General features: G+C 39.9%; 1 pseudogene; it reads right to left on the minus strand.

Annotated features, from left to right (window-relative positions):
- Positions 1-3,810: 3,810 nt before the first annotated feature.
- LOC105994836 overlaps positions 3,811-17,160 on the minus strand; it is a 30,828-nt pseudogene continuing 17,478 nt past the window's right edge.

Here is a 17,160-nt window from a genome sequence, read left to right on the forward strand (position 1 = left end):
GCAAGGAAACAAGAAGAAAAGCCAGGATGTGAGGTGAATGACTGGGGAGAGGCCTGGCCAGAAGCACCAGAGGTGGCAGAAGCACCACCTTGGGTTTCCAGGTTGGATTCAGTAAGAGTCCTGGAAATGTGGAGAGTGGAAAAAGCTGTGGGATTTTTTTCTTCTTGGAAAGCTAGGGCTGCTCTGCTGAGCCATGAATTTGGGAGCTATTAAGATGCTGAACTAGGCCAGGGAGCCTTCTACAATTCTAACCTTGCTCAAGGATTCCACAGGGCCTCTCCTTCATTCCTATTGTTTTGTGGACGAGTAATCCAAAATCTTAATATCTGAACTTGCCTGTCCTAGGGTATATACCTCACAGTGACATAGGAAAATGTCCAGGTATCTAAGTATTAAAGGTTTTTTTTTTGGCTCTCCTCCCACCAATCCTACCCTGACCTGTAATTATGTAAATAATGAAAGTGCTTTTAAGAGTTTTCATGGTTTATCTTTTTTTTTTAATAGTGAAAATACTGTACAGAGGGGTCACAATTACATGGGCAAGATAATTCACGGTTTATCTTTACAATAAAAGTATATATTAAAAAAAGAGTTTTCATGGTTTTCGCCCAAGGGATACATTTTGAATCTTGTCTGTTTGCGCATCAGAGTGGTCATTGATTCATATTAATTTGGTCCTTATGCCTGTCCATTTTGCCAATGAAAAAACTGAGATCTCAGGAGGTGGTGTGGCCAACTTAAGGTCACATGATTAGTAACAGGATTAGGGCAACCAAGAGCTACAAAGTATTCTGTGTGTGTATGATTATACTTGTCTTTCTACATACATAGAAGTCAACCAAGACCCTTGTAGGCAAGGGGCAGGGTAAGATTTTGCTGTCTGCCCTTTCTTAGTAGGCAGAAGCTGGAGCCCAGAGATTGGAGTGATGAAAAGCTGGACACCTCTCTCTTGGGTCTTAGGGCTGTTCTGTGAGGAACATGTGGACCCGAACAGGAAACTATTTTCTAAAGTTAGGGAAACAGAGTTAGGGTAGACTACAATAGGCAGACATATCTAGGGGGCAAAGGAGAGTAGACAGTAGGTGAACTGTTTATGATAAGTCAAATGAAAATAGTACAGAAAGATATGTATTGAGAATCAACTGTCATTGTCTCAGCATTGTTTCCTTGGTCCACTTTGCATGTAAGTCCTTTCTGCCTTGGCATCTCCCATTTGGTTACTTCCAGAATTGTGATTGGTATGTGAAAGATTTATTTCTCCAAGTTTTATGTATGTATGTATGTATTATTTATTTGAGCCAGTACTGTGACTTTAACTCAGGGCCTTGCCCTCTTGCTTGGCTTTTTTGTTCAAGGCTGGAGCTCTACTACTCCAGTCTCATCTCTAGTTCTAGCTTTTTGCTGATTAATTGGAGCTAAGAGTCGCATGGGCTCTTCTGCCTGGGCTGGCTTTGCACCACAATCCTCAGATATTTGCCTCCTGAGTAGCTATAATTGCAGGAGTGAGCCACCTGTTCCTGGCTTCCACTTGTTAATCTTAATGTTAGTCATTGACTCCCTGTTGTATATAGTAAATAGTTACTCTGTGTCTCATTGATTCCCTCCCTTCATCCTATTTCCATAGTTAAATTATTAGTTTAGGTTCTTCTATGGGTATATTCCTAATTTTAAAAAACAGATGATCCACCAGATTTAGACAAATTTTGCTTGCTTTTGTAGGAGACATATGATGAAATTAAAAACTCCAAATTTTTACTTTTCCTCTTTGCAGTTCTTAAGATCTTTCAAATACATCATTAAACATCATCAAGGTTTATTAACTTTTCATATATTTTATGAGTATGTATCAGCTTTCTTTGATTTATCTGTAGCTTGAATTTGAAAATCAAACATCAATAGGATAATGTAATAATTCTCAATTATTCATCTAATAAAAAAAGAATGACTGGACTGGATGGCTTTTCTGAGTACAGGAGTCTATACTCTTGTTTCTCTTCAGATCATATAAATCTCTCAGCTTTTACTGAGTGTAGGAGTCAGCATAAGACATACCTAGATTGAAGACACCAAACATTCAATACCCAAACCTATTTTAATTTGGTTCAGCTTCTTAAAACCATGGTATTTTAATGTTTCATGTTTTTAGGGTTTTTTTTTTGCAGAAATTCTGTTTTGCCTGATGTTTTAAATTTTCTTACTGAAAGCACATTTTTTTCTCTGTTTGATAAGGAATTTTCTTATCATAATTACCTACCAAGTTAGACTCTACCTTATGATAACTTTGTCCTGAGACTGTTAACATTTTCATTGGGGTGTTTTGATTTTTTTTCATGGTCAGTTGCATAGTTTGTTCCTGCTTTCCATTTCATGAATTAATGGCTTTACTATTTTCATGGTTTAGATTTTCTTGAGATTCTATTTTTCTTTTGTTTCCTTGAGTATAACCTCAAGTAATCTTCCCCGTCCCCTCAAAGCACTCATCATGAGTTAACTCTATGAATTCTTATGTGATTTAATATTCATCCTTCACCTTTGGGTGTTCTGTTGGTGTAAAACTGGAGCCAACATTATTGTTTTCATGTAGACTTAAAGGCATCAGCAGCAGGTTGAGTTCCTTTGAGGAGGAGACATTGCAGAATTGGGCTGATGGAGAAAATAGACCAAAAAGCAGGCCTCACCAAACCTCAGCTGACAGGGCAGTACTCTAGAATAAGATTAGCCATATATGTGTTATGTTAGGTACCAAAGATTGGATTTTATACCTTTTTTTCAGTCTCCAGGTTGCTCTAGGAAGGACAGGGCTTGACTGAGACTCTATCTTTAACTAAGCTTAGTCCTGTAGCAGATGACAGCTAAAGATTCCGTGTCAACTTCAGTCCTTGCATCTGGCACATCTTCTTTGAAAGCAGGATAAATTCCTCTTTGAAGAGGGATCAGGGTAGAGCATTTCTGTGTCAACCACAGTGGTGATTCATGTTATTCTTGCAGAGCCTTTTTGATTCACACTACAAGCTTGAGGACACTTCTTTTTCCTTGGCATTAAGGTTGTCCTCATGCAGAGTGACATGGTGTATACAAAGCATCCTTTTCTGGGCTAGTGCAGCCCTGTAGTTCTGTGTCAGAGCCAGACTTGATGAGTGAGCATGGACTGGATTGAACCTCTATTCAGTGTCTTGGCTGGGAGAGGTTCTACAAGGCCCTGCTGGAGTATCCTGAGATATGACCACACATGGTTTGCTCATATCCACAAGAAGGTATCCTCATTTTGCTCAGCATTTGTTGGAGTTTTCATTTTAAGAGCTTGACCCTTATCTTCCTTCTGGGGAATTTTCTCTTTTATTCCTGCTGGCTATAAGTTCTGACAATTAATAAGCGTCACTTTAAGGTCCCTGGCAGTAAATACATAGACAGATGAAGTTCTTCTCTGGAGGCAGCATCCTTATCCTGTTTGTCTGCCAAAAATGATTCAATAGATTTCCTCTGCTTAGAACTTTGTGAAGATTTCTTATCAGGAAGTACTCCTTCTCCTTCTATCCCCTTGTTTTCAGCGATAACATAGTTTGAGTAATGTTTTAACTTTTTTTTGAAGAAGAAGACATAAACAGCCTTTAGTATCTTGGTATATCATAGTGATCTTATTGTTGTTCCTTCACATTTAAGTGGTTTTGTCACCCTCCCTCATCCCAGTCTAGCTACACAGTAACCCCTTAAATGGTTAGCCCAAAGCAGAAACATGCTTATTTCCATGTACATGACACCATTCATTCACAGGGTCAAGGTTCTGTCTGCAAACACTCCCCAACAGGAGGTTCAATGCTTGCGAAAGAATTTGTAATAAACCAGGCCTCCAAGGATGGCGATCTCCAACTGGATGACAATGGAAAACGGCAGCTTGTTGGTTGTCACTTTTCTGGATATTGAATGGAGAATCTTTTGACTCTTACTCAAATTTTCATTTGTGTTTACCAATCTGTTCTTGGTATGTTCTAACCGCTCTTGTTGCTCTTCCATGATTCTGGAGCCAATCTGATCAATGTCTGTGGCAATTCGATGAATACACTCAATACTTTGGGTGGCCCAAAGTGCCTTGTAGAAGCAATGTCCTTTGAGCCGATTCATATGTTGATCTTCTAAGGCATATGTGCCATACTTCATGTCTCCTCTGTCCCCAGGTATGGCTGTCAAAGGTGTGGTCCTCACCTCCCAATGAAGTTTGGCAAGGTCCTTCTAGTAATTTCGTAGCTTAGACATCATGGGGTTACTGAAAGATGGGTGCATATCATAGTTCTTCCTCCAGCTCTACCAGCATTTCATTCGCTTCTTGTTGCTTGTCATCAATATCTCTGATTAAGGGAAGGGAAACCATGGGACCTATATTTCTTTGGGCATGGTTTCCCTTATTTGCAATAATTAGGATACGTCTAGGATAATCTTATCAGATAAGCAGAAAAGCCCAAAAGCTATGTATGTATGACCATATAAGATGATGCTAAGAAAAATGAAGCCCAAGATATGGACAAAAGTAAGAAGTTTTCTTTGTTGTTGTTGTTTTTAATGTACTATCTGTTTTTTTCTTTATTTCTTTTGTATGTTCTTCCTTCTATGGTATAACCCCTGTTGTCACTATATTTGATTCCAGTGCCCTGTATCTTGTAGATATGTTTATCTAATTTGGGGAGGGGAAGGGGAATAACAAAATGCTGAAACAAGGACACAGGATGACCCACTGCAGAAATGAGACTCAAAAGACACTATGTTGGAAAGGAACTTTACAACCTGGGGTGGGGTGTGGGAGGAGTGGAGGAGTTGGGGAAGGGAAGGGATAGTAGGAGAAAAACAAAGGAGGGGGTAACAATGCTTGACAAGAAATGTACTCATTACCTTACTCATGTAACTGTAACCCCTCTGTACAATATCTTTACAATACAATAAAATTGAAAAAAAATCTCTGATTAACTTCTCTTCAGTCCCGGCCATCCCCAGCAGCTGCTGGTGCACGGCTGGTAGGTCTTCATGGAGGCCACTGAAGATCTTGAGCAGCTTCTCAAAGTGCTGGGGGAGGGGAGGGGTGGGGGAGATGCCCTCCTAGCCCAGCGGTCAGCAGCCCAGTCCCGAAGTCACTACCGCTGGTGCCACACCACAGCTAGACGACTGTTTTAACTTGTTTTTAGGTATTGACATTTGAACTCAACTTACACTTGCAAGGAAGGCACTGTACCACTGAGTCATGCCTCTCTCCCTTTTTGTGCTTATTAATATGATTGTTTTGTGCTGGTACTGGGGCTTGAACTCGGCCTGGGAGCTGACCCTGAGTTTCTTTGCTGAAGGCTAGTGCTCTACCACCTTAGCTACAGCTCCACTTATGACCTTTTTTGGAGCTTAATTGGAGATAAGAATCCCACTGAGTTTCCTGCCTGAGCTGGCTTTGACCTGTGTTCCTCAGATCTCAGCCTCCTGAGTAGCTAGGATTATAGGTATAAGCCACCTGTGTCTTGTTCTTTGCTGTGTTATTTTTGAAATAGAATCTCTCACTTCCTGCTCTGCATGCACTTAGGACATGATCCTCCTATTTTTTTTCTCAAGAACTTTGCTGCTTGGGCTGGTCTGGACCAAGATTCTCCTGAATTCATCCTTGCACATAGTATAACAGAAGTGAGCCACCAAATGCTAGGCTAGCATATTTTTAATGATCTCTGGGATTTTAGTGATCTTATGGTGTTCTGAGTGGCAGATGACTGAAAATAGCAGTGGATTGAGAATTTTCTGTGGGTTGGGCTTTTAAGGTCACATTCTAATTGAATTCTTTGTGTGTGTGTGTGTGTGTGTGTGCGCACACACACGCACACCAGTACTCGAACTCAGGGCTTGGGTGATGTCACGTGACTTTTTCACTGAAGGCTGACACTCTTGACTTGAGCCACACTTCTATTGATTGCATTATGATGGAAAGGAAGCAGGAAGGAATGTTCTCTGAAACTATTTGCTTGTAGCAAGCACACTGTTCTTCTTTGAGTATATGATAATTTGGCATGCATGTCTTGGGTGCTATTCATGATTATGGAGTCAAAAACCACACATCCCAAGGTACGATAATGTTTAGAATAGACTTTGCTGAGTTGGCTATTATTAGATATTTATAGCTATCTTGGGAAAGGTTCAGCTATCTTGAGGAGTAAGTCAAGGGCCAGTGGGATGACTTAAATAATTTTTTTCACAACATCTAATTCTATGTTTTTATAGAGACAATCCTATGTAGCCAATGGACTGTGTTTTATGCAAAATTTCTTCAAGAAAGTTTCACTAATAATGATGAACATTATTTCTGGCCACATTCTCAAAATCCTCATAAAACAACTCTGTCTTTCTCGGTTCTTTCACAATTCACTAAAGAATGGAGTTGTATTCTCCTAGAACTCATATGATGAACCACAGATTATATTTAGAGACCACATGTAGCTTTACAAAGGTAATTAAGATTAAATAAAATCATAAAGATGAGTCTTAGATGCTGGAGGGGATGTGGACAGAAGGGAACCTTACTGCATTGTTGGTGGGAGTGTAAACTTGTTCAACCACTTTGGAAAGCAGTATGGAGGTTCCTCAAAAGACTCCACATAAAGCTCCTCTATGACCCAGCAATCCCACTTTTGGGCATTTACCCAAATGTTCACAAACAAGACCACACTAACGCTACCAGCATGACTATGGTTTATTGCAGCATTACTTACCATAGCTAAGATATAGAACTAACCCAGATGCCCCTCAGTAGATGAATGGATCAAGAAAATGTGGTATATATACACAATGGAATTCTATGCCTCCATCAGAAAGGATGACATTGCCCCATTTGTTAGGAAATGGAAAGACTTGGAAAAAATGATATTAAGTGAAGTAAGCCAGGCCCAAAGAAACATAGGTCCCATGGTTTCCCTTATTTGCAACATCTAGTATATGTCTGAGTCAAGCAGAAAAGGTCAGATAAGTTGATGTTAGGGAAATGAACCCTAAGATATGTATTCAAATGTTTTTTTCTTTCATGCGATTGTTTCTAACACATTTATAAGATGATTTCTTTGTTGCTTTGTATGTCCCTTCCCCACGGTATAATCCCTGCTTTCACTGTATTTGATACTGGTATAATTTGTGGAGGGGAAGGGAAAAACAAATTGTTTAAATAGGGATACAAGTGGACCCATTGCAACAATGAGATGTACAAGTCTTATGTCGAAAACAAAATTTACAACTTTGGTGGTGGTGGGGGGGAGGAGGATTGGGTGGAGGGGTTGGGGGAGGATTGGAAGGGATGGGAAGGGGAAACAAAGGAGGAGGCTACAATGCTTGATAAGAAATGTACTCATTATCTTGCCCATGTAATTGTAAGCCCTCTGAACAGTATTTTCCACAATAAAAAAAAGATGAGTCTTTAATCTGGTACACTTATAAGAAATGGAAAACAACAGGAGAGGGAAAGCCATGTGAATACACAAGAAGAAGAGAAACCAAGATATCTACGCCTTCATCTTGGAATTCTAGCTTCCAGAAAAGAGAGAAAATGTTTTCTGTTGCTTAAACTACCAACTCTGTGTTATTTGTGTGTGTGTATGTGTGTGCATGCACGCATGTGCGCATGTGCATGCCACTTCTTGCTGAACTAATATAGCAAAAAAAAATCTTTGGGAAAGATTTTTTTGCAACACACTATTTAGTCTATTTTAACCAAATGCAATTTCCCAATTATTTTTGACCTTTGCAAAGGTCCAAGATTAAGTAATTTGTCAAATGTGTTTTAATTATTTTTATGCTGGCCACGTACTGAACTTTACAAAGAGAAACTATGCATTGAGGGCTATTTCATTTGGTGTTTAGAAGATACAGAAGCCTAGGAGATATGGTCTGTCCCCTTAAGTACTTCTACCCTTGGGCTGATCTGCACTAGATGATATGGCTATGCTCACTCACAGAAGAACATAGTGGACATATCTATCCAATGATGGCTGAGAAAAACTCTGAGATAGGAAATGACAAAGGGGTTGAATACTTTCTGAAACACTGAAATGTTTATGACTTTTACTTCATATTTTCAAGAGAATATAGGTTTCTCAGAGTGTGGGGCTTTCTATCACAATGGTTCCCGATCTTTTATGCTCTGCTTCTTGTTGCTGTTTGCTGCACCTGGAAGTTTTTCCTGACACCTAACTGCTTCCTTCCTGAGTAGACTCTAGTGACTGTATACCACTATATTCTGTATGTGATTTTAACATTATGCCTCTTTCCTATCTCTGAGTAAAGATTGTAGTTAATCTTCAGCATCCATGAATTACTTAGCCTTATTAAGGTATGTACTAAGTGTCAGATGTGCCTATAAGATGCCTACTCACTTTCATGGAGTTATTCAAGTTTTCTACTCCCTAGCTCAAGCCTTTCTTCCTCTGGGATCCTAGAGTCTTTGCATATGTCTGTCCTATTTTACATCTCATGAATATAATGACTTTTAAAAAATTCTTGGTTGTGGGGCTTGAACTCTGGGCCTGGGTACTGTCCCTGAATTCTTCAGATCAAGGCGAGTACTCTACCACTTGAGCCACAACTCCACTTTTGTTTTTTTGGTGGTTAATTGGAGATAAATGTCTCATGGACTTTCCTGCTGGCTTTGAACCTCAATCTTTAGCTCTCAGCCTCCTGAGTAGTTAGGATTAAAGGTGTGACTCACTGGTGCAGAGCTATAATGACTTTTTAAATGATCCCTTTCTCTTCTTAGTTTTTGAACCACAAGACTCATCGTGATGGTTTGAGAATCCTGTAGTTGCGTTTCTATTGTGATTTGAGCCTGGTTAGATCTGCTTGGCACATCGTAGGCATTCAAAGGTTGCTGGCAATTGAATACTTTAGACAAATTGTTCTTTGATTGGAAGCATAGTATACAGGAAAACAGGAGAAGAAAAAAGGGAATTGAACCAAAAAACATAGGTGAGGCAGATAAGAGAATTCCATGATATCCAACTACATGTAAGGCTGAGAACTGATAATTATAGAATACCTGGTGTAAAGCCAAATGCAGGTGGCTCACACCTGTAATCCTAGCTACACAGGAGATTGAGATCCGATGATTGCCACTGAAAGCCAGCCCCGACAGGGAAATTCATGAGACTCTCATCTCTAATTAATTATCAACCAGGCAGAGATGGAGCTGGGGCTCAACTGGTAACCTTGAGCAACAAGAATGGCCTGACCCTAAGTTCAAGCCCCAGGACCAGCACAAAACTAAACAAAACAAAAACCAAAATCCTGGTGTGATCTGACTTAGTGAAAATTGGGCAGGTGAATGAAATTCCATTTGGCAAGACTGGCCTTCTTGAGAACTGGCAGAGGACTATTTGTCACTTTGATTGTGTTTACAAGTGTTTACTCACATATGATCGTCACTACTTCCAAGCCCAATGTTCTCTGCAAACCAATCCTTGACTTTCTCTCAATCTGCAGGAATGGATGTGCAATTATACTTTGGTACAGAGAATATACTTTAAAGGAAAAACTTTGAAAAAATCCAAAGCATCGTTATTATAGACATAGAAGAAAACTTTATTTTACAGATTATTTACCTAACATAGGAGCCTTTAAAATTCATGGGTTTATATGAGGTTCCATGAGTGCTTGTATTTCTCCTTCGTGAGGAAACCGATTCAAGATTCTATACAAAGTGAGTTTTGTTTAAACTTCATTATTAGGAAGGTACATCGATTCAGAAGATTGTGAGACTGTGGCCATTCTGCTCAGATCTCCAAGATCAAGGGAAAGATACATCCTTTTCCAGAACCCTGAAAAGGTATCAGCTTGAATGGCATACTGGTGATCATGACAGTGAAACATTTGAAACATTATTCAAATGAAGATATTTTTTTAAAATAAAGAACTGTGGTGCGAATCACACTGTTTTCAATCACACTTGGGTGAGCTGACAAATTTGTATACATTATCAGTGAGACCCAAGAATAGGTGGTAGTTTTCCTCTCCATTGAGAAATAGTGCTAGGGAGATCTCAGAGACTAGATTTCTAGATGTGTTGGCTACCTAAACTTGGTCTCCCAATACTGGTAACTATGATTTACTATTGACATTCATTGAAATACAATGTTCATTCATTTAAATGCTGGGTTCTCATGACTGCTCTGTGGCAGACATTCTGCCTTTGGATGGGTTCAGCTCATGCTTGAGGGTATAGCATGCTCTTCCTGTGGCCTGATTTGTGGGACTGGAAACCTGTCTAGACAAGTTCTCTACAATAAAATTCTAATACGTGTCTTCTGCTGGTTCTATTTTTCTGGTTGAATTCCAATTCAATGACCAGGTGAGAACCTTGACATATTTGTATAATAATGTATAGTTTACAAACTATTGTCACATATTACCTTTACCAAATCCTAAGGCTGTAGAGACAGGGATGTCAATTTATTATCATTTTTGTTCATTATCACATATATCATTATCTGATAGCATCACCATCATCATGGCCATTATTACATTGTCACTTCAGAGCTGAGAACATGATCAATCTGCCTATGTGAGGTAGAAGTTATCCTAATTCAACAAATTATGGACAATACTAGTATCTACCTGCACAAATAATTAGAATTATCTTCTGAGTTTCATGATTTTCTATTCTCTTTCTCTTTCTCTCTTTCTCATTTCTTATGTCCCTCCCTCCCTCTCTTCTCTCTCACTCACTCTCCCTCTTTCTTTCTCTCTCTCTCTTTCTCTTTTTTTCTCTCTTTCTTTTTCTTTTTTTTTGTCAGTCGTGGGGCTTGAACTCTGGGCCTGAGCACTGTCCCTCAGCTCTTCAGCTCAAGGCTAGCTCTCTACCACTTGAGCTACAGCACCACTTCCCGTTTTCTGGTGGTTTATTGGAGATAATAGTTCCACGGACTTTCCTGCCTGGGCTGGCTTTGAACTGTGATCATCAGATCTTTCTCTCTCTCTCTCTCTCTTTCTTTCTTTTTCGGTCATTGGCCTGAACTCTGGGCCTAGGTGCTGTCCTTCAGCTTTTCAGCTCAAGGCTACCACTCTATCCCTTGAGCTATAGCGCCACTTCTGGCCTTTTCTGCTTATGTGGTGCTGAGGAATCGAACCCAGGGCCTCATACATGCAAGGCAAGCACTCTACCACTGAGTTACCTTCCCAGCCCCACCACTGAATTTTCTAAACACATACCTTTCTAGCTGGGCACTGGTGGCTCATACCTGTAATCTTAGCTCATCAGGAAGCTGAGATATGAGGATCACAATTTGAAGTCAGCCCTGGTAGAAACTCCCGGAGTCTCTAATTTCCAATTAACCACTCATAAACCAGAAGTGGCACCGTGGCCCAAGTGAGCACAAAGAGGCTCAGAGATAGTGTCCAGGTCCTGAGTTCAAGCCACCAACAAAAAGCCCCCACACAGACAACATACCTTTCTAGCCACCCTACCCATAGCAAACTCTTACCTTGTCATCATTCGGCACATTATTTCTAAAAACTCTATTTTCAGCATACATTAAAAAATATATGCAGCTAAGACCTTTACCTGTGCATTTTATTAAAATTCTGGGCATTTTGAAGTCTAATATAAGATGAGGACAGATTTTGTCCATAGTGAAGTATAGCCTGCAGATAGTCCTTGGCTAAGCTAAGTTTTACTTAATAATATTGAAATTCATTGTTTTTACAAAGTGATTGTCAGTCTATCCACAAAGATTCCAAAATGCCTATCCTCTGTATCTAACACAATTCTCTTGAGTCCTTAAGATGAGACCATGAGAGGTAGCTGTACCAGGTGTGGGAAATGGCCAGCAAGTGGACTATATAAAGCCTACAAAATCATTTGGAACACAATAGGAGGGGCATGGATGCTTCTCTCTTTTGTTGGCTGCCTCTGACTCCTCTGGATGTACTGATTTTTTTTTTATCATGAAGATACTGTACAGAGGGGGTACAGTTCCATGAGAAAGATAATGAGTACATTTCCTATCAAGCATTGTTACCCCCTCCTTTGTTTTTCCCCTACTATCCCCTCCCTCCCCACCTCCCCAACACCTCCCTCCCCTCCCCAGCCCCCCCGAAGTTGTAAAGTTCATTTTCAACAGTGTCTTGCACATCTCATCGTTACAATGGGTCAACCTGTATCTTTGTCTCTGATTTTGTTATTTTCCTTTCCCTCCCCAAATTACAAAAATGTATATATAAGATGCAGGGCACCGGAATCAAATACAGTGACAACAGGGGTTATATCCTGGGGCCATCAGAAAGAATGTTAGGAAATGGAAAGACTTGGAAAAAATTATATTATGTGAAGTAAACCAGACCCAAAGAAACATAGGTCCCATAGTTTTCCTTATTTGCAATAACTAGTATAAGTCTAGGATAATCTTACCAGACAGGCAGAAAAGGTAAAAAACTATGAACATATGTCCCAAGATAGGGACACAAGAAGATTTTTCTTTTTTGCTGTTGTTTTTAATGTATTGATAATTTTTAATAAGTTTTTTATTGTGAAAATACTGAAAAGAGGGCTAAGTTATGTGAGCAAGGTAATGAGTACACTTCTTATCAAGCATTGTTGCCTCCTCCTTTGTTTTTCCCCTACCATTCCTTCCCTCCAACCTCCACAACTACACCCCTCCATACCTAAATTGTAAAGTTCGTTTTTCAACATAGTGTCTTGTACATCTCATTGTTACCATGGGTTAACCTGTATTTGTTTTTTCCCTTTCCCTCCCCAAATTATACCAATATCAAATACAGTGACAACAGGGGTTATCCCATGGGGGAGGGACATACAAAGCAACAAAAAAAAATCACATGGTACCTTATGAATATGTTAGAAACAATAGCAAGAAAGAAAAAAACCACTTGTGCTCCTATCTTGGGGCTCCTTTTGCTTAACTTCATCTTATCTGGCCATATATACATAGCTTTTGACCTTTTCTACTTGTCCCAGACATTTTGTACAGCTTGAGAATGACGTTATAAATATCCAAATGTCTCTTGGCAGAAACTGTCCCTCACCTTTGCAGGGATATATATTGGTCCACTCAATTTCCTTCCTTCCTTATCTCATTTCCATCTCTGCACTTCACATCCTCGCCAACAGACCAGCAGCAACTAAGTCCTTGCCTCCATGCTGCCCCTGGGAAAAGCTGACCCAAGCACTATTGCTGAAACTGAGCTGTGCTTTTGCCTGTGGTCTTCTCCCAGTTTGTTCACTGTGTCATCATCCATCCTCTGCTACTGATGTTTTTAGTCCTGGTGAAGAGCTGGATGCCTGCCTAATCAATCAGGATATAATCCTTGTTTGTCTCCCTTGTCTCATGGCCCTGTGTTTTAATTTTTCACTTTTAATCCATTGAGGATTTCTGAATTAGTGTAAAAAGGCACTGGACAAAGCCAGCAGGAAGGGTAGCTACCCCCAGACTGTGAGCTCTGGTGGGCGGAACCTATAATTATGTCTTGTACTTGTCAGTGGAGATGCATACCCCCTTAAAACCCCTGCGCACAGCCTTGCTCCCTTCAGTCAGCCAGTTCTCCTTCCTGGAGGGCTGGCATCACCAAGCCTTGGCTAAACCACTCTAAGAAGAATTGTGGTGACTGTGAGGGGCCTCCTTCCATGAACCCATTCTAGAATGTCCTGCTGGATTTCCCTTTCCAGATCCCTAAACATGCTAGCAGAGACTCTAGCCCAGACTTGGAATCACATCAAGATACCTTACCCTTATCATCAAAGCAAACAAACTGTTGAAGAGCCTCAGAGCATTGTGCTACTTGAGATTCAGTTTGCTATGAAGCTTGGTAGAAGCTTGGGGTCATCCTTTAGCTTTGTTACAGCTGGTTTTTTTCGTCAGTAAAAGGAGAATATAAAAATTGATTGCAGTAGCATCACTGTGGGGGGCCAGATGAAATACTAGATTCAAAAGGCTTTTTTAAGGGGGCATCTCCAACTCTCATTGTCCATGCATTCCTTTTGTACGCTGGGGAAATCTTGAACTCCTCTGAACAATTCCTTCAAACCCAAAATACGTAGATTACACAGGAAATGGGTTATTAATACAATTATCAAAATGTTTTCTGTAAGTACAGTTGCATTAGAGAGTAAGATATATTTGTTCATCTATTTATAACTAAAATCAAGACAAGGGCCTGACAATTACTATAATTTTGACCTAGGGAAGTACCTAATATGATTTGGATTTATTATCAACTAGGACATGAAAGTAACTGTGTTTTCTACAGTTACTAGCGCCATTCTGTGGCTTTGTATCCTACATTCATAAATAGAAAATGTAATATTATAAAGAATGGGGAAAAGAATTATTTCCTTTAAGTTTAAGTGGCTTTGAACCTCTAGCCTATTGAAGCTGATGCTTGGTAGAGGCTAATTTGCTTTCTTCTTTCTTTCCACTTTCTGACACCTCCTTTCAGTTGTCCTCAGGATTTCTTCTGTTCTTATATCTTGACAAATCATCACCTGTGAAAGGGTATAGCATCAGGTACTTGGTCTGTGTGGCGGGTCATTTTCCATTTCCTTGATCTCATTCTTACGTACTTTTCTCATAGAGGAAGGAATTGGAAGACTTTCAGAACAGAGACAAGGTGGGCTTCTGCAGTTCAGCTCCCAAGAAGAAATTCCATCACCAGGGAGCTGGTGGCCTTTCCTCCTAAACTTCAGGCTGGAGTCAATGATCAGCTCTGCTTTTGATCTAAGTGGCTTGGTTTGGGCCTTCAGTGACCTGGGTACAAAAGCCCAGAGAAAAGGAACTCTGTTTTATGTTTGTTTGTTTTGATTGTTGCTCTGTTCCTGGCATACTAGAGTGAAAGAGGGTTGTGTGTTCAGTGATGTCCCATGATGACATAATGGCCAGCATGGTGGGAGTGTTTACACTTCAGGGACTGGCAGATGCCACACATGGGGCTTCTCACCTCCCACCTGCATCTCATTTGGAAAGCCGCTTGTGAAACATTTGCCATTGGCTTTCTGCCTAATGGCAGGGTGGTCAGGTAAGAGGCTGGCAGAGAACGATGATGAAGGCTAAGACTAGAGAGGAAGGAAAGAGGAACTGGTTAGAAATCCTGGAAGAAGTAAAATGTTGAGTCCAGCATTACTCAAATGCTGAGCCCTTCATTTGTGGACTATGCACTAATGCCCAGATGAGGTCAGTATTATGGGATGTACTTTACGGTTCATTGACTTGCTCTTTGGGTATATATTTCATGCTGTAGGGGTACATGCACCTTAGAATGGAAGAGTTCATGAGTTGTGTATGTGTGTACGTCGTGTGCATGCTGTATATTTATGGAGGCAAACTCTATTATATGAAAGAGTCCTAACTCTTATGGAAGGTTATGTATTACAACAAATGTCATCTCACTACCTGGAAGAAACTGGGCAGTGATTCATTTGGCCAGATTGATATCTTCATTTTTAAGTTATAGATACTTAGTGAAAAGAAGGTGTGGATAGTTATTTTGTTTTTTAATATATTTTATTGTTATTGTAGAGGTGATATACAGAGGGTTTACAGTTACTTAAGTCAGCTAATAAGTACATTTCTTTTTGATCCACCTCTTACCCCTTCGCTGTCTTCCAGTTTTCCCCTCCTGTCCCCACCCACAAGTTGTATAGTTCATTTCCCAAATAGTGTCTCATCTGTAAATACAGCTGCTACATTTGCTCACCCTTTGGCCCTCCATTTCTGTCCCTCTCCTACCCTCCCCAAGACCAATAAACAAACAAATAAGACAAAAGGAAAAGACAACAACAACCGCAACAACAACAACCACAAGAAGTGTTTCCATTTCTTGGAGTTCATTTCAAAATATCATTTTATAGGATCATATGCACATTGTTATTGAGTCTTTGTGTTCCGATCCTATGAATATCTTCTTTTGGGCTCATTGTGTGAATGTCTAAGGACCTTATCTAGAGATCATTTATCATGTCCCTCTCTCTATATATAAACACATTTACATCAACTATTTTTGTTACTATATGATTACTTGACCCTTTAAAACCTCCATTTAAATTTTTTTCAATCTGGTCCCTTTATATAGCTGTCTTTGAAATGCAATTACTCCCTTATTTTATGTATTTTGGAATAAAAAATAATTTGTAGTAATTCCTGTATTTCTCTCTTAAAGCATATTGTATTGTATTGCATTTACTTGGGTATTCCAATAATTTGGTAGACTAAATTAGTAAAGGATATCTTATTTATATTTTTTTCTATCCTTAGCATAACATTAGACACATAATTTGTATTCCTGAATTAATAAGTTAATAAAAAATTTGAAGAAATTGATATAGACCATTTCAATCTATTTCCAAAACACAAATATGAGGATCTCATCAGAAAGATAGGAGCCACAACAGTTAGTTTAATAGAAATAATTTAATATAAGGAATTGAATCGCTAAGAAGAAATTTGGAAGATTGTCATTGCAGAAAGATATATTATTTTGTACCATATTTCTGATGAATTGGTCAGTAATGGACCATATATACAATGGTGATCCTACAATATTCTAGTGAAGCTGAAATGTTTTGTGCTGCCTTGTGGTAGCACATCATGCCAACAGCAACACTGTGTATTATTGTTGAATTTATGGCGAGGCTAGGGTAACATCTAGTTCTTTTAATGGTGGTTTACATCTGCCATTTTAACTGCTTGTAGGGGGAGGGAGGGCTGAGATCTGAGGATCAGTTCAAAGCCAGTCCAGGCAGGAAAATCCTTGAGACTCTTATCTCTAATTCACTAACCAGAAGCAGGAAATAGAGCTGTGGCTCAGTGGTAGGGCACTAGCCTTGAGCACAAAAGTTCAGGGACAGAACCCAGGCCTTGAGTTCAAGTCCCAGGACTGACAAATAATAGTAGTAGCAATAACAACAACAACAACAACCCCACCTGTTAAGTGACACATGGCTGCAGTAACTGCAGGAAAACCTCTGCCACCTTCAGGGCAGGAGGAAGGAAAGAAAGAGGGGAATCTCTAGAACATAGAACCTTGGACATGAGCCCCACAGAGTTCCATACCAAGGAGCCGGTGGCGCCATCTGCCTGGTGCCAGTGGTGCTCCTAGGAATTTTTAGGAGGAGGAGGAGGGGGGGAGGAGGAAGAGGAGGGGGAGGAGGGGGAG

The sequence above is a fragment of the Dipodomys ordii genome, unplaced genomic scaffold (assembly GCF_000151885.1).
Source record: "Dipodomys ordii isolate 6190 unplaced genomic scaffold, Dord_2.0 Scaffold110, whole genome shotgun sequence".
In the NCBI taxonomy this organism is placed as follows: Eukaryota; Metazoa; Chordata; class Mammalia; order Rodentia; family Heteromyidae; genus Dipodomys; species Dipodomys ordii.